Here is a 22,738-nt window from a genome sequence, read left to right as displayed (position 1 = left end):
AAAGTTTCTAATGATTCAATGATAAAACGCACATGACGATGTGGTGAAAGTCTGCTTATCGGACTCTCAAATGAACCGTTAGTCTTTGACTTGTTGCAGCTTGCATCATTATGACATGGATAAATGTTCCATCTGTTTTGTAGAAAGGCATAAAAATTATCATAATAATGATAAAAAATACTTGCCTAATTGATTTTTTTTTATTATGTTTAATTTATCCTTTTAGTTTTTTTTTTTTTTTTTACCAAAATCTTTTCAAATTCTCACTAACCAAAAAATGCAATGAAACGACATATTGGGAAGATCTCATCATTGGATTTTTTGGCCAATCAAAGCATTAAGTACCAATTTAATTTGAAAAATGGTCCTCCAAAAAAAAAAAGAGTTTACTTTAGTTCATCATTAGTTCTTAATGAGAAAATAAAATGATTAGTCAATATTTTAATTTAAGAAAGAAAATTAATTAAGGAAAGTTTATTTTAAAAATTAAAAACTTCAGCGTTAATAAAAAATAAATAAAATGAATCAATATTTTAATTTAATAAAAAATCATTAATTAAGGATAAAATAATTAATTTAACAAATTATCAAGGATAAATATATCTATAACATTAATTGGGTTGGGTTAGGTTGGATTGGAGCAGTTTCTTGTAAAATATCACCCATTTATCACGTGAGAGAATTCGAAAAGAATTTAATTATTTAATTCAATCTTTAAATTGTTTTAATTTAATTAGATATAAAAGAATAATAACTAGACTAGATTAAGAGTTTTCGAATTTTAATTAGTCAAATTATGGTTCTTTTATCTTGATTTAGGCAACTGATAAATCTCCAATTAAAATTTTTAACCAACTAAATATTTAATTTAATTGATTAAAAAATTTTCACCAAATGTGGACATGTACATGCATCTTAGGAATTTATTGTGGCATTCAGTTTCTATTATAATTTGTGCGATTTGTATCCCAAATATCAGTGCTCTGCTACTGCTATCAATGTTGTGTCATGCATCTTTGATTTGGACATTAGCATCAGCCTTCTCCTGGAACAGCAATGCTTGTTCGAGTTTACAGAACACATCACTTATTATGGCCGGTCTATTTCCCTACTGGCCTGGCACCTTACTGCAATGTCCACAAATGTGGTAAGGCACTCGGACATGATCTTTCCTCTTAGGTATGGTTCAATCAGGACATCAATTTTTTCACTCCGATGGCCATGAACAGCTCATCTAGCCAAGCTTACGTTCGACTGATCATCCTCGTTTGGCTCACGATTAACAGCTGGTCTTCCACATAAGACTTCACATAATACCACACCAAAAGATTAAACATCTGTTTTGCGAGTTAAAATTCTGTTTCTGCCAAATTCAGGGTCCAAATATCCAAAGGTACCATTTGGTCCAGAGCTGACTTGGTTCCTAAAGGATCTCGCAATCTTGCCTACTTTTGACAGGCCAAAATCTGAGACTTTGACCACCCAATCTTGATCCAGGAGTATGTTTGTTAATTTTATGTCCCGGTGAATGATGGAATGCTCTGTGCCCGTGTGGAGGTAGTGTAATCAACGAACAGCACCAATGCAAACCTTGAGCCTCTGAGTCCATGACAGCGGTGGATTTTGAGTCCCGTAGAGATGATCACGTAGAGTGCCATGAGCCGTGCAATCATATATCAGGATCAACTCATTGTCCTCTTGACAATATCCAAGCAAAGATACAATGTTCATGTGACGAAAAGTGGAGAGCAATTCGATTTCAGTTTTGAACTCTTGGACTCCTTGGTGGGACTCAGGATTTTTGCGCTTAACTGCCACTTTGGTGAACCCATCTTCCAGCAGACCCTCATAAACCTAATGCAATGTTTAGATAAATATTAATAAAGGAAAGGAAAGGAAAGAAAAGTAAAAAAAAGGTTTTTAAAAGAAAAAAAAAAAAGATATATGTTCTTCTTATTTGGATAATTAAAATTAATAAAAAAAAGAAAATAAATGAATTCTAACAATTATTGTTTGGATAAAGAGTAAAAAAGAAAAGAAATGATTCATTATAATAATTTTTTTCAATTATAACCTTTCATTGCTTGTGATTTTAGAGCATTCCTGGACTATGATATGTTTGTTATCTTATCTAGCCTTACAATTGTTGCTATATCAGTGGTTTTTATATTGAAATAGACATGTGAAACTTACTTAAAAAAAAGAGAAGGCTTTGAAAAAATTATAGGAAAATTGTGATGTGATTAGGTTTATTTGATTGAGTTTTTAGTATTAATAAAAAGATAGATATAATAGTCTTTTTATAAAAATAAAAATTTTTCAATTTTCCTTTTCTTAGCTTTTCCCCCAAATTGAGGTATTAAAAAGTGAGGAATATAAAGGAAACCCAAGGTTATTGAGTTTCTACCTCTTTCCTTTCTTTTAAATTAAAAGTTTATTCAAACAAAGGAAGGGTTTTTCTGTTTCCATTACTTTCTTTTATTTTCCTTTCCTTTCTTTCCTTCCCCCTTTCCAAACATAGTGTTAGTGAACCTGCCACAATCAAGCATAAGAGCTTCATTGAAATTGTTAGTGGTAGCTTTTAAATCTTTTAAGGGAAATCGATGGCAATGATATGAAGATTTAACTTTTAGGCTACTTGTTTTGCCTGTTAGGAATATGTGGGGTCTAGCCCCATTTGATTAGCCAATTAAAGGCCTAAAGCCTTATTGCCTTCGATCATGAAATAAAGCCCTACATATAAAGTGGGGCAATTTTTGCATGAAAAGAAAGTAAGAGAGTGCACCAAAAAGGGAAAAGAAAAGCCAAAAAAATAGTGAGAAAAGGGAGAATGGAGAATTGGTTAAACGAAAATCGATTTGTGGTCAATTGAGCTAAAATTTTATCAGTAGGTTTATGATTCGGTGTTCTACATTCTGAATGGTGGAGATCGGGTTTGAAGCTTTTTAGGAACAAATCCAGTATATATTTGTTAAGTCACCTATTTGGTGAGATTTCTCTAATTGTCTCTCTAGCTGTTGATTAGCTTTACTTTTATCTAGAGGAGAATTTTGTGTATCCATTATTTGATAATAGAGAATTTTTTGGTGGTCCATGATTTTTCCCTCTATACTAGAAGGTTTTTCACATAAATTTTGGTATATTTTATTTTTTCTGCGTTATTAATTATTGATTGTTGTTTATTACTGTGGGTTTATTATGATATATTACTTTTGCATTGTTATGTTTATTTCTTTAGGCCCAACAATTGGTATCAGAATGAGGTTTATTTTGAGATATCGATAAAGAAGCAACCGAAGATAGAAGCAAATTCTGTTTGAGATCATAGATGGTAATACAAGTTACATGATAAAATTGACAGTAGTAAATTATTCAATTTGAAAGCCTATGATAGAGGATCGTTTATACTGTAAATATTTGTGTGAGTTGATATTGAAAGATTTAGCTAAATTAGTAGATACAAAAGATGTAGGCTAGAAGAAACTAGGTAGAAAGATGTTGGCTATAATCAACAAATGGGTTGATATCAGTGTGTTCTATCATGTAGCTTAAGAGATAGATGCTCTTCTCGTTTGAGAAAAATTGACAGCATTGTATGAGAGGAAAACAAGTATGAATAAAGATATGCTTGTTAAAAAGCTTGCAACTTTTCAATATGATCGGTTACATAGCACTTGAGTAATTTTTAAGATATATTTAATTGAATAACTACTATAGAGCTTAAGCTGGATGATGAAATGAAAGCGTTATGTCTTTTAGGGTTATTATCCGAAAGTTGAAATATTCTAGTTGTGACTATTCTTAATTCAGCTCCTAATTACAAGATGATATTAGAGATGGTAAAAGATAGTATGCTTCATGAAGAAGCAAGGTGAAAAGATTTAAACCTTGGGAATTAGTGGTTGGTCACAGAGAATAGAGGTAGAAGCATCAACAGAGGTTAGAACTTAAAAAGTTGTAGTAAGTTTAAATATAGATCCAAGTTTAGAGATAAAGTAAAGTACTTCCATTGTGGTCTAACAAGCCATATAAAGCCATATTGCAAAATCTTGAAACAATAGCGAAAAGATGAGAAAGGCATTGAATTTAGATAGTGATTCAGTTACTTTGATTTGTACACATGGTGATTGTAATCATGTTGGTGATCTCGACATTGAATGGATAGTTGATACAAGAGCGACATATTATTCTGTTCCTAAGAGAGAGTTGTTTACAACTTATAAAGTAAAAGACTTTAGTTGCACCAAGATGAGAAATAAGAGTGTGTCGTAAATTGTTGGGATCGGTGATATTGTTGTACAAACTAATATGGGTTGCATTTTGATTTTGAGGGATGTTAGATACATTTCAGATATGAGAATGAACTTACTTGCTATTAATGTCTTTAATAAGGAAAGATATGAGAGTTGATGCAAAAATGGGCAGCGTAAGTTTCTCAAAGGATCTATGGTAGTTGCAATAGGAAAACTATACTACACAATGTATAAGACATTGATGCAATTGAATGGCAACTAGATAAATATCATTGAGAATAATGCTTCAGCAAATATGTCACATAAGAGGCTAGCATACATGAGTGAAAAGGGATTATAGGTTTTAGCAAGACAGTTACTCATTATCTTGACCAAATGTATGTCTCTCAATTTATGTGATTATTATTTATTTGGCAAGCATTGTAGAGTTTCATTTCGTAAGCATTCTCAGAGAAAAAAAACATATTGGAATTGATTCATTCTGATGTATGTAGTCCCATTGAGGTTGAGTCATTAGGTGGTAGTAGGTATTTTATTACTTTTATTAATGATATTTCACATAAGACTTAGATGTATATATTGAAAAATAAAAGTCATGTATTGTAGTATTTTCAAAAATTTCATACCATGGTGAAAAGAATGACAGGGTTACCCTTGAAGTATTTTTAGACTGATAATAGTGGAGAATACACATCTAAAGATTTTGGAGAATACGATTTAAAACATGGGATCAAGCATGAGGTGACAGAACTTAGAACATCGTAGCATAATGGTGTAGTTAAAAGGATGAACCATACCATTATGAAAAAAGTTAGATGTATGTTGAGGATGACAAAATTACCAAAGCCATTCTGGGGTGAAACAGTCAACACAACTTGTTATTTGCTTAACAGATCACCATCAATTCTTTTAGGCTTTGACATTATAGAAAAAGTGTAGATAGGAAAAGATGCTTCATACTTTCACTTGAAAGTTTTAGGGTGTAAAGCATTCATGCATGTGCCAAAAGAGTAGAGGTCAAAGCTTGATAGTAAAACCATACAGTGTGTGTTTATAAGATATAGTGATGAAGAATTTGGCTACAGAGTATGTGATCTAGTGAAGAGAAAAATAGTAAAAAACATAAATATGATCTTCCATGAAAAATAAACCATAGTAGATCTTGAAAAAATTGAGAAAACTACATGGATTACTATTGAGTATGATGTTTCAACACCGATAAGGATTTCATTAGAAAAAGCTACAGATGATGAAAATGAGCAATGGACAGAACTTGGGGATATGAATGAGCTAGCTATAGCTAATGATGAGCTAGATGCAATCAATTTTGATTAGGGAGAGCAATCCTCTTTACCTGAGAGTGTTAAGTAGGGTGAGTAGTCCTCTCCAGTAGAAAATGTTGAGCAAGAGAGGTTACCTTCGAAATCAAGTAGTATAGAGTCTCAACTTAAGAGATCTACCATAGAGCATGGGCTATCCACTAGGTATCTGAGTTTAAATTTTATTTTAGTTACTAGTGAGAAAAAGCTGAAAGTTTTCAAGATGTGCAAACTACTTTAGATAAATAGCACTAATTAAAAGTAATAAAAGAAGAGATAGAGTGATTGTAAAAAAATGGTACATATGATCTTATTAAACTTCTGAAAAAGATGAGGCTATTGAAGAATAAAAGAGTGTTTAAGTTGAAAAAAAATGGTGACAAACTAGTATAGAATAAAGCTCGATTGGTGGTGAAAAGTTTTTCTCAAAAACTCGATATTGATTTTGATGAGATCTTCTCTCTAGTTATGAAGATGTTCTATTCGAGTAGTATTAAGATTAGTAGTTAATTTGAATCTTAAGTTTGACCAACTTGATATTAAGATTGCATTCTAGCATGGTGACTTATAAGAGGACATTTATATGGATCAACTTGAGGGTTTTGAAGTGAAACAGAAAGAGCACTTGTTTGCAAATTAAAAAAAAAAAAAGCTTGTATAGCTTGAAACAAGCATCGCAATAGTGGTACAAAAAGTTTGATTCTTTTATGGTGAGCCACATTTATAAAAGAATAGCATCGGATCCTTGTGTGTATATCAAAAAATTCTCTGATGATAACTTCATTATTTTCTTATTATATGTTGATGATATATTAATTATGGGATAAGATGCTGGTATGGTTTGTAGGTTAAAAGAACAATTGTCTAAGTCCTTTGACATAAAAGATTTAAGTCTAATAAAGTAGACTTTTGGTATGAATATTATCTGAGATAGGAGAGTTGAAAAGCTGTGGTTATCATAGAAAAAGTATGTTAAACTGGTGCTAAGTAGATTTAACATGCAACATTCTAAATCTATTAGCAATCCTTTGGCCAACCATTTTCATCTGAGTAAAAAATCTTATTCAGTGACTAAGGAAGAGCAACTACCTATGTTTAGTATTCTTTATTCTTTTGCAATCGGTTCTTTGATGTATCTTATAATTTGCACATGGCCTGACATTGCTCATACAGTCGGTGTAGTGAGCAAATTTTTTTTTTTAATTCAAGAAAGTTTCATTAGGAAGCAGTGACATGAATTTTTAGATATTTGAGGAGTACCAAAAAAATGTGCTTGAATTATAGAGTTTTACAACTAGTTTTATAAGAACTTACTGATGCAAACATGACAGATGATTTTGATAATAGGAAATTTACTTTAAGGTATTTGTTCACTTTTGCATGAGAAGTTATGTCTTAGCAGTTTAAGTTACAAAAGTGTGTTACCTTGTCAACTACAGAGACTGAGTTTATTGCAACAACTGAAGGAGGTAAGGAATACTTTGGATAAAACATTTTTTTTCTTGAATTAGGGTTAAATAAAAAAGAGTATGTGATGTTTTGTGATAGTTAAAGTGCTTTAGATTTGAATAAAAATTCCATGTACAATTTTAGAATAAAGCACATTGTTCTATCACAACGTAGTTGTGATAGAACAACATATGTAGTTGAAAAAAGTTCATATTGAGAAAAATGTAGCAAATATCTTGACTAAGACATTTTCTAGGAAAAAAACTTGAGTTCTATAGTAACTTGGTTGGAATGGGTTCTTTGGCTAAGGTAAGTTCCAAATGAAATTGCTTTTGGTGATGAATTTCCTTTTAATGGGCTTGGAGGGGGAGATTGTTAGAAATGTGTGAGGTCCAACCCTTATTGATTAGCCAATTAAAAGTCCTAAAGCCTTGTTACCCCTACATATAAAAGTGGGGCAATTTTTAGCATGAAAAGAAAGTGAGAGAGAGTACATTGAAAAGAGAAAAGAAAAGCCAAAAAAATAAAGAGAAAAAGGAAAAAAAGAGTTGGTTGAACGAAAATTGATCTATGATCTGCTTGAGCTAAAATTTTATCAATAAGTTCATGATTCAGTGTTCTATATTTTGAATAGTGAAGATTGGGTTTGAAGATCTCTAGGAACAAATTCAGGCTATATTTGTTGAGTCACTTATTTGGTTAGATTTCTCCAATTATCTCTCTAGCTGTTGATTAGCTTTAATTTTAGTTAAAGGAGAACTTTGTATATCGATTATTTGATAATGGAGATTTTTCTGATGGTCTGTAGTTTTTTTCCTCTACATTGAAGGATTTTTCATATAAATCTTGTTTCCTGCATTGTTAATTATTGATTGTTATCTATTGTTGTGGGTTTATTATGATATATTGCTTTTGCGTTATTGTGTTTGTTGCTTTAGACCCAACATTTTCAAGGCTTTTCTTGTAACATTTGGAAATCCAATGAGAAACTAGGTATACTATTAAAGAGACTAGACAAATTCCAAAAATTATACCCAGAACCAATCTAAGAAAGATATTAAATGGAGTAGTCTTGCCTCGATTCTTAACTTCAAGATCTCAACTCCATTCAGTATTACATCAGCAAGTTATGGCTTTGAATTGGTGTTAGGCTGCAAGGCAAGCTAAATATCATTTTTTCCTTTTTTCATTTCTGAAATCTTGATTTTATAGTCCTTATGAGTTACAACCAAAGGACTACCAGTTATAGAAATATATCCAGGCTATGCTTTCCATTTTCTTGTTGTTGATATACACATTGAACACTCTTTGTTTCACTTCTGTTACATATAGTTGAATCTTGTAGAAATGAAGCCTAACAATGTATTTGAAACCTGAGTAAATAAAAAATGTCCATGTCAGATTGTAACCCACATTGGTAACCTTATCACTACCACCAATTATCCTAGCTGTATTGTACAAGTCCCCAAGTGCTTCATATTCACTTAATGTCCAAGAACTTTTATTCTAGTCTATATGATCATCATAAGCTTCAATAAGAATGCCATTCTAAAATCTTTTTTGTTTTCTTGGTCATCCAGCCCAATCTAGAATAGCTCATTTAGACTGTCATTACTTATGTTGATTTTGTGAAGTATCTCAAGTGCAGGTTCATCTTGAATAGAGGTAGCATTGGAAGTTTCTTTCACTCTATAATAAAAAATTTTAAGGGACGTTGAGTAAATCTCTATCCCATTTACAAAGGCAAAAACATCTGAAACATGTGGTGATGGAGCGAAAGTGATATTCAAAGATTGTTTCTTTAAGTTAAGAAGGAAATCTTTAATAAAATAAAGCGATTTCAAAATGTTTGCCATTACAGAAGGGCTAAAATTATTTAAAAAGGTGTAATTGCCAGAGGTGATAGAGAATTCAACCCTAGACATTTAGTCTATGATAGTGCAAGAAGTAGGGTATAAATGAAAGCGAATAAACTTAAGATGGGGGGACATAAGGAAACATGCATTTGCATATGGATTCTCTGAAACCTTTACGATTATATTTGGGATCACATGGTTGGTACTTGGTTCTTTATAATAATTCGAGAAAAGATTTACATCCCCAATCCAAGTTTTACCATTAAATGATGAGTTTTCTACATATCCGCAGTCAAGAATTACTAGGTTTGAAGAGGAAAAACAATTCTAGGAATTGTAGAAGAAGCTGAGGTGAAACAGAGAAAAAAGTGATATCCATGAAGCGTAGCAATTGGGAATTTTCTTCATAGAGGCAATATTGTAACATTTGCTCAAGGAAAAGAAGAAGATAGATAGGCAAGCGTAACCAAAACATCTAATAACCAGGTTGCTAAATTGGTAATCAAATGTAAAAGGGTTGTTAGTCCAATGTTCCCATTCCAAATTTGTCTGATCTATAGTTATTGTCTTGGTTCTCCAGGAAACTTTGGCCTTTCATTTTTTGAATTGATGAGAATCAATTCGAGATCTTAGTTCCATGGAAAAGCACAGGGATGTTTCTTTGATTATTCCTCAAAAGTCCCAATTGCTTCATTGCACTTGGAAAGTAACTTGTATTTCAACAGTCATAACATAAAAGCATTGCCATTAAAGAAATGAAAACAAGGAAATTATAAGAATCTTGTTGTTGCAATTGAGAATACTAGCTTCATAGTTTCATTAACTAAATACTGACAATAAGTATTTTTCTAGTTTTTCGCAGAGACTAATTGGGTAAACTTTTCTTCTCTAGAAAACCATTAAAATTCTTGGAAGGTTTTGTAAATTAATTTGTGTTAACTGTGAGGATTGCATCATGGGTTATTATTTTTTCTTTGAAAGTAAATGTGCATATGTTCTAGCTCTGATTTATTCATATAATTGACGGTTTTGATTCAAATCCCTATATTTGTAATTTATTCTTTTAAAGGATAAAGGATAGAGAGGATGGTTATAGAGAGAAACATCTAGCGAGGATTGGATTATTGAAGTCAACTTTGAAAATTTTTTCTATACTTTGTCAAGTTAAGTAAAGAATTAAAAATTGTTTATTAAGTCTCTTTTTACCTATGTAAACGATGACTTGAAGAGTGAAAAACTAATATTATTTCTAGGATTGTAAAATACATATATACAAATGTATAAATAGGTTTAATGCCCTTAAGATATATCCAAAAATAAAGTCCAACCTTATAAGTCAACTAAAAATGATATATATTTTAACAACTCCTCTCACACTAAAGATGGTTCAAAATGAAATATTTGGAGTTTAAAAACTAAATATAAAAACATGAACTTGAAAAAAAACTATGTAAAAAGATCCACCATGTGATTTAGAAGAAATATGCTGTAACATGAGGGTGCCTTTGCATATCTCCTATATGATAAAATGATAATCTATTTCAATATTGTTTGTCTATTCATGAAAAATATCATTTTGAGCAATTTGAAGTGCACTTTTACTATCACAAAAGAGTGGAATAGGAGTAGGCATGTCAACATTTAAATCCATAAGTAATTGCACAACCACATAATTTCTATTGTAGTGTCTGATAAAGCTCTAGATTTTGCTTCAACCCTTGAATGTGCCACAACTGTTTGCTTTGTACTTTTCCAAGATATTAAAGAATCACCCAAAAAAACACAATAACTAGTTGTAGAATGTTGATCATTAACATCACCAGCCTAATCAGAATCAGAAAAAATAAGAAGTTTAAGTTTAAAAGTTAATGAGAACAACAAACCTTTATGTAGTGTTCCTTGTAAGTATCTCAAATCCTAAGAACTATAGGAAAGTGAATTGTTAGAGGTGTTGTCATAAATTAGCTTACAACTTAAACCGTGTGACTAATATTAGGTCTTGTAACTGTTAAATATATAAGACTACGAACCAATTGACTATACAAAGTAGCATCATTGAGAAGTTCTCCATTTGTAGCTTTCATTTTGACATTAGTTTCAAGAAGAGTTTTAGTAATTTTATTATCAGATAAGCTAGCTTTAGAAATAAGATCAAAAGCATATTTTGCTTGAGACAAAACATATCCATAAGAGGAACAATAAACTTCAATTCCTAAAAAATTTTGTAACGGACCAAGATCTTTCATCTCAAAAGTTTTGTTAAGATGATTTTTTATATTTTGAATACCAAGGTTATCATCTTTAGTTATCACCATATCATAAATGTAGAGAAGCAAAAATACAATACCTCTTTCAGATCAATGAATAAACAATGCTGAATCATAAGGACTCTGCATAAATCTAGAGTTAAGCATAGTAGTATTGAATTTCTTAAACCAAGTACACATTGTTTGTTTAAAACCATATAAAGCTTATCGAAGATTGCACACTTGACTAGTTTGGCAAGACAATCCAAGAGAAGGTTTCATATAAACTTTTTCACAAAAATCTTTGTAGACACTCTAATTGGTCCGGGCCTAAGCCCATTGAGCCTGGCTTAATAGGGCCTAGTTATCAGGCCCAATTAGCTTTTTTATTTTTATTTTATTATTTTTTGGTTTTATTTTTTGATTAATTATTAATCTACGATTTTTTTGTTTTTTATTTTTATTTATCATTAGTTTTTTTGAGGTGCTAAAAAAAAGGAAAAATGAATATTTTGTCGTGAATGAATTCTAGTTGGACTTAATCTGTATTTTGGGATAAGTTTTAAGTGGATTCCTAATTAATCAGGAACTTCTCAATGTTGGCCCTATAAATATACGAGACATAAATAGAAAAAGGATATAGAAAAAGCAACACACAAAAATAGAAGCACAGAGAAAAACAGCAGCTAGAAAGCAAAAAAAGTTTTTAAAGTTTTTTAGTTTAAAAAACTTTTTTGGAAATTTTTTGAAAAATTTTCAAATTCTAGTAAAATTTTTCGACACTAGTTGAATTTTTCAGTGAGTTTTTCAACACCGGTTGAATTTGTCGACAAGGTTTTTCATATTTGGTTAAGATTTCGATGAACATTAAAATTTTCAGTGACCGTCCGATGACCCAACCCAGGTTCCAACCATATTTCCTAGAATCCGGTTGAAGTTCAATTGGAGTTCATTCGGTTAGAGAGAGAAAGTGACAAGAGAAGGGGGAAAAGAGAGAAGGGGAAGGAGAAATCTGATGGAAAAATTTAAAACTTAACCTTTTATAGCCTTATCAAAATGACACTGTTTTGGCATTTAAGAATACCCATGATCCGCACGTTTTTTATTCAGACGACCCGACTCAAGTAGTAACCCACTTCGGACCTGCACTTGACCCATTTACCAACCGATCCTTAGAGCTGAGCCGAGCTGCGTCCATTAAGCCGTGCCTTAAAATCGCTTTTTGTGCCTTAAGCCGAGCTACTTTTTTGGTATTATTAATTTATTTATATATATTTTTTTGCGTGATTAAATTTAGAAAAAATAAATAAAAAATAAAAAAAATTTTGGGAATAAATATTAATTATCTAATGATGAAATTTATAGAAATTTCAAATGATAAATTTTTATAAAATTCTTAAGTGAGAAAATTTATCTAAATTTGTCTCAAATGGTGGAATAATTTGGATAAAGTTTCAATAACAATAATTGATATTTATTTTTAGACAAAAAAATAAAAAAATGAAAAAGAAAAACTACTAAAAATTAAAATTTTTTGGTTGGAAATATTTGATAATTATCCAATAATGAGATTCTTAGAAATTTCAAATGGTAAATTTTTCAAGAGATCTCTAGGTGAGAAATTTTATCTAAATTTGTCTCAAATGGTGGAAGAATTTAAATGAAATTTCAAGAAAAATAATTGTCATATTATTTTCTTTAAAAAAAAAGAGAAATAAAAAGTATTTCTAAATAGGTCCAAATGGTATAAAATTGAGAAATTCCAAAAAAGAAGATATTTCTAAATTGATCCAAATAGTAAAAAATTTAAAAATTCTAAAAACAAAGATATTTCTAAATTGACCAAAATGGTGGAGAATTTGAAAATTCAAAACAAGAAAATATTTTTAATTTGGCCCAAATGGTGGAATAATTAGATATATTTTTTATAATAAAAAATATTAAACCTTTTCCGATGGCAGAATCTATTCAAGAAATCAAATTCTTGAATATTCTTGAATAAAAAATATTAAACCTTTTCCGATGGCAGAATCTATTCAAGAAATCAAATTCTTGAATATTCTTGAGGTGAGAAAGTATTTTTACAAGTGCTACCAGATTGATGGGAGAATCTTAAGAATTATTTCCAATATTTGAACATTAAATTTTAAAGCCATTAGAACCAAGACCTTAGGATAAATTTAAAATAAAATAGTACCATCCTTTGGATGGGCAAGTGGGGGTGCTATAACCTTCCCCATAAGTAACTAAACTTCTGAACCCTGTTTTGGTTTGTAGACCTAAACCTATTCTTTTAGGGACCCTTAGTCAAGCTTAAGAGCTCTTTAAGAGGATAGATTCCATAGATGACCAATCATACCTAGTTAAAAAAGATTGGTGGTGACTCCATTCATTTGTTAAGTCTAGCTATAGATTTATGGATTTATATGTTGTGATAGTTTGGCGACTTCACTGGGGATGCTAGAGAGTCAAGCCATAATTATTGAATTTGTCATATCTTTTGATCTAATGGTTTTAAATTGTAATTATTTGGTTACTAACGTTTTCCCTTTTTTAACTTTTATTTGAATTTTTGGGGCATGGAACTTATATGTTCCTTTACACACATTATCACATGCATTTGCATTACATGAGTTCTATACCTAAGCTCTGTCCCTCTTAAGAGAGAGTAAAGTACCTATACTTTCGCGAGATGATAATCTTCGTAATGGCTAGCGAAATACTCCTACTCAAATTAAATCCTTTTTGTTAGTAGTCTGTGATGGGTGAGGATTGGACTGTCTTACTAGTTTGTGATGGACGATAATGTAAGAAACAATTTGGGAACCTTTAGTGGTCAAAATCACCTAATCCTGCATATAGTGTACACTTAAGAGGTCAGCCTTAAGATAGAGCCTTTTCTACTCAGTAATAGATGTAATCCGAAGCTAAGACATAAGAAGAAATGGTTTGTGATCTAACTATTTTGTTTGTTTAACTTTGTGCATTTGCATTATCATGTCATGCTTCATTTTCATTGTCATATGTAATGTTATGCATCTGCATCATTTTCATTTCATCCATTTCATTTATACATCAACATACCAAATATAAAATTTTGATTATGATTGTGGTATTCAAGGTTTAAAGATAGCTCCACCAACCAAGAATCCCACACACTTAAACTCACTAATACAATACAAGGGCTCGAGCCAGATAAATGGAAAAAAAAATTTCAATTGCCTCGAGAGGATAAAGAAAGCTCAAGTGAAGCTAGAAGGGTAGTTGAATAAGATTTTAGCGACCTTGAATAAGTTGAACAAGGGAAAAAATGTAGAAAAAAAATTAGCCAGCATGATCATCCATCACAAGAGGTGACTGATCCTTTGTATCCTCTTAGTTTTGGGCATCTTCAAGCCTAACTCGCATAAGGTCCATCACCCCAGCAGTTCACGTACTCTGTAGGGTACACATACTTTGGAATGCCATCAACTTCAAACTCAAGACAATATCAGAGTTATGTAAATCTTGTATTTACCGAAAAAGTAGTATAACCAATACCAATCCTTAATTTGGATGATTCAAAATAGAAAGAAAAACTAAGACCCAAAGAAAAGGAGACTTTAGAAGCCTCAAAAGCTAAACAGAAGATGAACTTGTTAGAAAAAAGGCTATGAGCGGTGAAAAGAGTTAGTTTTTATGGTTTAGTGGATGCTGCTAGGCTTTGTTTAGCCCCCGATGTGGTTATTTCTCCAAAATTCAAAGTTCTAGAGTTTGAAAAGTTCGATGGTATGAAGTGTCCAAAAATCCACATTACCATGTACTATCAAAAAATGACTGTCCAGGCCAATAATAAGAAGCTATTAATGTATGTATTTTAAGATAGCCTCACGAGTTCTACTACTAGGTGGTATGTTTAGTTGGATAGGACCCGCATTCGATCCTGGAGTGATATGGCCCATGACTTTATTAGTTAGTATCAACAAATCATAAACTTAGCCCCAGATTGCCTTTCTTTATATAATATGGAAAAAAAATGACTGAATCATTTAAAGAATATGCCCAGAGGTAGAAGAATATTGCTTTTCAAGTGCAACCTCCTCTGACTGAGAAAGAAACCATAGTGTTGTTTGTCAGCACTTTGAAATCTCCCTATTATGAAAAGATGATAGGGAATGCAATAAAAAATTTTATCGATATAGTGATCTCAGGCGAAATCATTGAGAATGTCATTAAAAATGACAAGTTGAAAGGAGGGAAAACTAAGAAGGTGTCAGAGAAAAAAAATGAAACTCAAGTCGTGAGCTTTGATAGACAGTTCAGGGGATATCAACCCTACCCACTATAGGGTTACTCTTCATACTATCATGTTGTGAACAATATCTCACCTTACCTTTACCAACCATATCTACAATCAGTTTACCCCCAATCAGCTTTTCAAGTACCTGTATCAGCTTCAAAGCCTAATAATCAAGCAAGTGGTTTAAGAAGATCTTGGGATAACCAAGAAACAAATCGACTCTATCCCCATGACCTATATTGAGTTATTCCCAAAATTAGCCAAGAACAACTTGGCATCTCCAGTTATTCTAGAACCATTGAAGCCACCCTATCCAAAGTGGTATGATGCTAATGTAACGTGTGATTATCATAATAGGAATGTGGGTCATTCTATTGAAACTTGCCTTACTTTTAAACATAAAGTGTAAAGTTTGATCCATAAAGGCTTAGTGAGCTTCAACGAATTAGGAAGGTAAGATGTCAATAAAGATCCTTCACCTGATTGCACAGGGGCATGATTTTGAGAGGGATATTAAGGATGGTTGAAAGTTGTTTGTCATTTTAGGATTTCTTTCATAGTAATGTTAGGATTTCTTTTATGCAATCAGATTTTATTTGTTATCATTTTAATAAAAGGCAAGGATAATACATTTCATTACATTTTCTCTTTCATTTAACCATTGTTCCATGCTTTCTTACCTTTCATAACTTTTCATTCCCATATTTAAATTTTAGACAATGAATATTTATACAATGATAACAATAATTTTGAAATTTAATTTTGAGAACTTATTCACATTGATCTAAGAAGACTATTTAAGCAAAAGAAACTAACTATTAACAGATGTGGAATAGATATGTCTTAAAAATGTGCAAAAATCCATGAGCTTATTTTTATTCAATAGATGAAGTTCAAGGCAAGAATTCACATTTGAGATGAAAAATGGTCATATTTTTTTTACCATTCAAAAAACCATTCATTACTACCCTTTTAAGCCTATTATGATGTTCTTTTTTAAAAAACCTTGACCAAGATCACCTTCTATATTGGGGGGCATTTTTTTTTTGAAAAAAAAAAAGAGGTAAAAGATTGTAAAAGGTCTCAAAGAAAGAAAAAAAAAAAAAGCAAAATGAAAGAAAGAGAGAAAAGAAAAATGCCACAAATAAGTTGGGGCAAAGTAATGAGAATCCTTTTATGAGGAATGAGATGAAAAAAGGAAAAAGTAAGGAAATAATGTGGAATGGGGTAAAATGCCAAGTTATTTCGAATGATGAGAAATGATCTTTTGGTTTTGAACCCTTTAAACACATGTTTTGAGCTTATTTTACCCATTTCTTTCATGACCCCTCACCATGGCTTACATTACAACCTTTAAAAATCTATTTGGATTAAGTGTGAATGCTCAAATTGAATGATCATATGTTGGACTAAAGCATGCTCATGATGGAATAATGGAATCATGCTACATTATTTTAGAGATTGAAGTGTGAGAGATACCACTAATGGATGAGAAAAAGATGAAAAAGAAGAAAAAAATGAAAGAATGGAAAAAAGATGAAAATAAGAAAAAATGAAGACTTAAATTGAAAACTCGAAAGGACGATTTGGGTAAAAAATCTTTGAGTTGAGAGTTGGATAGACAGTTTACATGTATGAAAGGTCAAAGACATTTGAAGATCCTTTAAAGTTGAGGTAAAGTTCAATGAGATCAATGTGATTTTGAAAAGTCAATGAAATAAGTTTTTGAAAAAGAATTCTAGATTAATTTTAAGAATTGTTTGAGTATTCATTGTTTGGATATTGTTACTCCATTTATTTAATACCATTCCCAAAGGCATACTTTGAATTTAAACCTTTGCCCAATTGTTTTTGTACCAAACTCATTCCTCATTGATTACCTTTCTTCTAATTCACTTTGTGCTCTCTTACTATTGCATCCCTAGAATAAATTGAGAACATATATGGTTACATTATATTTGTTATGATTTGAAATGATAATGAATGAATGATAATGAATGAATGACAATGTGTATAAAAGAGGCTTGCATTTCTATGAAAAGAAATCCAAGATGATAAAGAAAAATGAAGAGAGTGCAGATACCTGAAACGATGATTTGAAAGAACATATGGCATGACCAAGTGATGGATTGGTCGACATAATTTGTGAAAGATGATCAAATGATGAGGATCAGTAGATGAAATCCATTTTGGAATGGCTAGTGCTAAGAAGCCTGTCAATAGTGATCAAGTAATGAACATAATATAGATTAGTGGACAAAATTCATTTTGGAATGGTTAATGATGAGAAGCCTATGAATGGTGATCAAGTGATGAACATAATGTGGATCAATTGATAAAATTTATTTTGAGATTGCTAATACTGAAAAGCCCATAAGTGATAGACGAATTTATTTTGAGATAGCTAGTGTTAAAAAGCTCAAAATGGTAAAGTTTGGAGAACCATAGTACCATAATTATTTATGATTTCATGACATTATTGACATATGCATTCCATACATTATGTTAGCATTATTGTTTAAATAGTACCTGCACATAATTTGATAAATTAAAACTTTGTTCGAACATGCATCAGCCAGTAAACATGTAAATCATGGTTGAGAATATGGTATTATAAGAATCTAGATAATTGCATTTGCATCATTAAGAAGGCATTTGCATCTTTGATCATGACATTCATTACATACGAAATTTTGAGTCACCTGAAAAAGAAATTGTGAATCTTTTAATGAGAATCTTTGAATTTCAAATGAGAATCTTTGAGTCTTAAATGAATCTTTAAGACGTTTTCAAATGAGAATCTTTAAGTCTTAAATGAAAATCTTTAAGAAGTTTTCAAATAAGAATCTTTAAGTCTTAAATGAAAGAATCTTTAAGATGTTTTCAATTGAGAATATTTGAGTTTTAAATGAGAATTTTTAAGATATTTTCAAATCAGAATCTTTAAGTCTTAAATAAGAATCTTTAAGAAATCCTCAAATAAGAATTTTTGAGTCTTAAATAAGAATCTTTAAGATGTTTTCAAAAGAGAAATTTTGAGTCTTAAATTAAAATCTTTAAGATGTTTTCAAATAAGAACCTTTGAATCTTAAATGAGAATCTTTAAGACGTTTTTAAATAAGAATCTTTGAGTCTTAAATGAGAATCTTTGAGTTTCAAATGAGAATCTTTGAGAATATTTAAGTTTTTCAAATGAAAATTTTTAAGAAGAACTCAAATGAGAAATTTTGAGATTTTAGATGTAAAACTTTAAGATTTGTTAAATGTGAGCCTTTGAATTCAAATGAGAAGCTTTGAACTTTTGGATGAGAATCTCAAAAATTCAAACAGAAAGGGCTTACTTCATGGATGTGAACCCCAAATTTGTCAAATGTGAACCTTTGAACTTGAATGAGAAGATTTGAACTTTTGGATATGAATCTCTAAAATTCAAATGAGAATCTTTAAATGTTGGAGGCAAGTCTTGTAATTTGCAAATGTGAATCTTGAAATCTTGCAAAACTAAAATTTTGAGAATTAGATTTAAGTGAATTCTTGCGAAGCTGAAAAGTTCTTGTGAATCTGAACCTTTAAATTTTGAACTCAAATTGTGAATCTTTGAGTTTCCATTTCATCAAACTTGATTTATGACTGATTTGGACATGATTGTTGAGGAGCATTTTATTTTTCTCAAAGTTGTTGAACCTCAATTTAGAGGAGCTTTGTTTACTTAAAAAAAAGAATAAAAAAAATAAAAGAAGTGTCGAGTTGAGTCTTGATTGGGTGTCTACGTCTTTACACAATTCTTGTTTCATAAAAAATGTGCAAAGAGGGATAGTTATAGACACCCTAATTGGTCCAAGTCTAAGCCCATTGGGCTTAGCTCAATAGGGCCCAGTTATCAAGCCTAATTGGCCTTTTTTTTATTTTTTGGTTTTATTTTTAGACTGACTATTAATCTACGATTCTTTTGTTGATTTATCTATTTTTTATTTTTATTTGTCATTAGTTTTTTTGAGGTGCTAAAAAAACAAGGAAAAAGGAATATTCTTCCATGAATGAATTCTAGGTGGACTTAATCTGTATTTGAGGATAAGTTTTAAATGGATTCCTAATTAATCAGGAATTCTTCAATGTTGAGCCTATAAATACACGAGACATACATAGAAAAGAAGATATAGAAAAAGCAACACACAAAAATAGAAGTACAGAGAAAAACAACAAGCAAAAAGCAAAAAACTTTTTAAAAGTTTTTTGGGTTAAAAAAATTTTCTGGAAAATTTTCATATTTTGACGAAATTTTCTAACGTCGGTTAAATTTTTTGATGAGTTTTTCGATGTCAATTGAATTTTTCGGCAAGGTTTTCCAGATTTTGATGAAGATTATGACGAACGTTAAATTTTTTGGCAATCGTCCGGTGACCCAACCTAGATTTTGGCCATATAAACTAGAATTCGGTTGAAGTTCAATCGGAGTTGATTCGATTAGAGAGAGAAAAAGATAAAAGAAGGGGGAAGAGAGAGAAAAGGAAGAAGAAATCAGAGGGGAAGAGCTGAAACTCAACCTTTTATAGCCTCATCAAAGTGATGTTATTTTGGCATTTAAGAAGACCAAGGATCCGCGCGTTTTCCATTCAGGTGACATGACCCCGAATGCCAACCCGCTTTAGACCCACGCTTGACCTGCTTACCAGTCGATCCTTGGAGTCGTGCCTTCAAGCTGCTTTTTGTGCCTTAAGCCAAGCCACTTCAGCCATAAGCTGAGCCACTTTTTTGGTATTTTTTATTATTTTTATTATTTTATTTTTATGTTTTTTTTGCATGATTAAATTTAGGAATAAATAAATAAAAAATAAAAAAATTTTGGAAATAAATATTAATTATCCAATGATAGAATTTATAGAAATTTAAAATGATAAATTTCTATAAAATTCTTATGTGAGAAATTTTATCTAAATTTATCTGAAATAGTGAAATAATTTAGATAAAGTTTCCATAACAATAATTAATATTTATTTTCAGACAAAAATAAAAAAATGAAAAAGGGGAAAATATTAAAAAATAAAAATTTTTGGTTGAAAATGTTTGATAATTATCCAATGATGAAGATTCTTAGAAATTTCAAATGGTAAATTTTCAAAGAGATCTTTAGGTGAGAAATTTTATCTAAATTTATCTCCAATGATGGAAGAATTTAAATGAAATTTCAAGAAAAATAATTGTCATATTATTTTCTTTCAAAAAAAAGAGAAGTAAAAAAATTTTTTAAATAAGCCCAAATGATAGAAAATTTAGAAATTAAAAAAAAGATATTTCTAAATTCTCCCAAATGACGAAAAATTTAGAAATTCTAAAAGCGAAGATATTTCTAAATTGACCCAAATAGTGAAGAATTTAGAAATTCAAAACAAGAAAATATTTCTAATTTGGCCCAAATGGTGGAGTAATTAGATATATTTTCGACAATAAAAAAAATAAACCTTTTTCCATTGACAGAGTCTTTTCAAAAAATCAAATGAGATTCTTGAATACTCTTGAGGTGAGAAAGTATTTTTACGAGTGCTACCAAATAGATGGAAGAATCTTAAGAATTATTTTCAATATTTTAACATTAAATGTTGAAGCCATTAAAACCAAGACCTTAGGATAAATTTAAAATAAAATGGTACCATCCTTTGGATGGACATATGGGGGTGCTATAACCTTTCCCATATGTAACTAAACTCCCGAACTTTATTATGGTTTGTAGACTCGACCTTATTCTTTTAGAGACTCTTAGTCAAGCTGAGGAGCTCTTTAAGATGATAGATTCCATAGGTGACCAATCACACATAGCTAAAAAAGATTAGTGGTGACTCCATTCATTTGTTAAGTCTAGCTATAGATTTACGGATCTATATGTTATGACAATCTCTATTCAAGAAAGCATTTTTTACATCCATTTGTGATAGCCCATCATCAAATATAAGCAATTGCTATAAGAGTTCGAATAGAAGTTATTCAAGCTACATGAGCAAAGGTTTCCTAATCGTCAATATCATATTCCTGTGTAAATCATTTTGCAACCAACCTAGCATTATATCTCTAGATAGACCCATCTGATTTAGTCTTTACCCTATACACCCACTTACAATCCACTATAAATTTTTCAAGAGGTAAATCAATAAGATCTCAAGTATGAGTTTTCTCTAAGGCATCTAATTCTTTTTTCATAGCTACTTACCAAGGAGGATTAGAACTTGCTTCATGATAAGATTTAGGTTCATAAACAAAAAGAATAATAGATAAGAAACAATAAAAATCATGATAACATTTTGAAGAAATTTACTCACATGTTGAACGTCTAAGTTCTGGGATAGACAACTTTGACGAATTGGACAATGGTGGTGTAGGATTGTTTATGGTAGAGTTAGTGATGGGACAAGCTTCATTTGGATGAATTTGATAAGGAGTTGGAGAACTTTGGGACACATGAGAAGATTGATTAGAGTATTTTAAATCAATAAAAGGATCCAAAAAGACAAAAGACTCATAAGAATCATTGGTAGATTTTTGAAAATGAGGCAATGAATACATCGAAATATTTTTCCAAAAAGTAAAATGGTGAGAGAATCTAAGTTTTTATGCAATAAGATCATAGAAGCGATATTTTTTTTTGTCCAATGCCATACTTTAAAAACACATAAATGATAGTTTTTTTAGATAATTTATCACATTGTACTTTAGGAAGTGAAACAAAATATGTGGAAGAAGAAATATGAAGCTCAGAATAATTATGAGTATTATACAAATGTTTAAAAGGAGAAATTGTACCAATGATAGAAGAAAGAATATGATTAATAACATAAACTAAAGTAAGTGCAGCTTCCCCTCAAAATTTCTTAGGAACTAATGAAGATAACAACAAGGCTATAGTGGTTTCCATGATATGACGATGTTTTCAGCAACACCATTTTGCTGTGGTGTATCAATACAAGATGATTCAAGAAGAGTACCTTGAGAAGCAAGAAACTCTTTTAAATTATTTGATTAATATTTTTCAACAAAATCAGCACAAAAATGTTTAATTGTTTTAGAAAAATCTTGATAAATTTTAAGCAAATTCGAACAATGTCGAAATAAATAAATCCAAGTGTACCTTGATTAATCATCAATAAAAATAACATAATAACAAGAACCCCCATAGTAGGTAAGCCAGATGGGCCCCACATATTAGAATAAATAAGATCATAAGAAGATAAAAAAATTGATTCACTTTTATTGAAAGATAAAGTAGATTATTTTGCTAGTTTGCAACTGATACAATTATTGGACATTTCTGACTTAACCTAACTTGCCACTAGATACCAAATATTGA

The 22,738-nt window shown here is 30.7% G+C and overlaps 1 pseudogene; it reads right to left on the bottom strand.

Moving 5' to 3' along the window:
* Positions 1 to 1,230: 1,230 nt before the first annotated feature.
* Positions 1,231 to 3,062, bottom strand: LOC111281480 (receptor-like protein kinase FERONIA pseudogene; annotated as a pseudogene).
* Between the last annotated feature and the right edge of the window lie 19,676 nt (positions 3,063 to 22,738).

The sequence above is a fragment of the Durio zibethinus genome, chromosome 5, assembly GCF_047325235.1.
Source record: "Durio zibethinus cultivar Kanyao isolate XHJ-2024 chromosome 5, ASM4732523v1, whole genome shotgun sequence".
NCBI lineage: Eukaryota > Viridiplantae > Streptophyta > Magnoliopsida > Malvales > Malvaceae > Durio > Durio zibethinus.
Note: the sequence above shows the minus strand (reverse complement) of the source record. Positions and strands in the feature narration are given on the sequence as shown.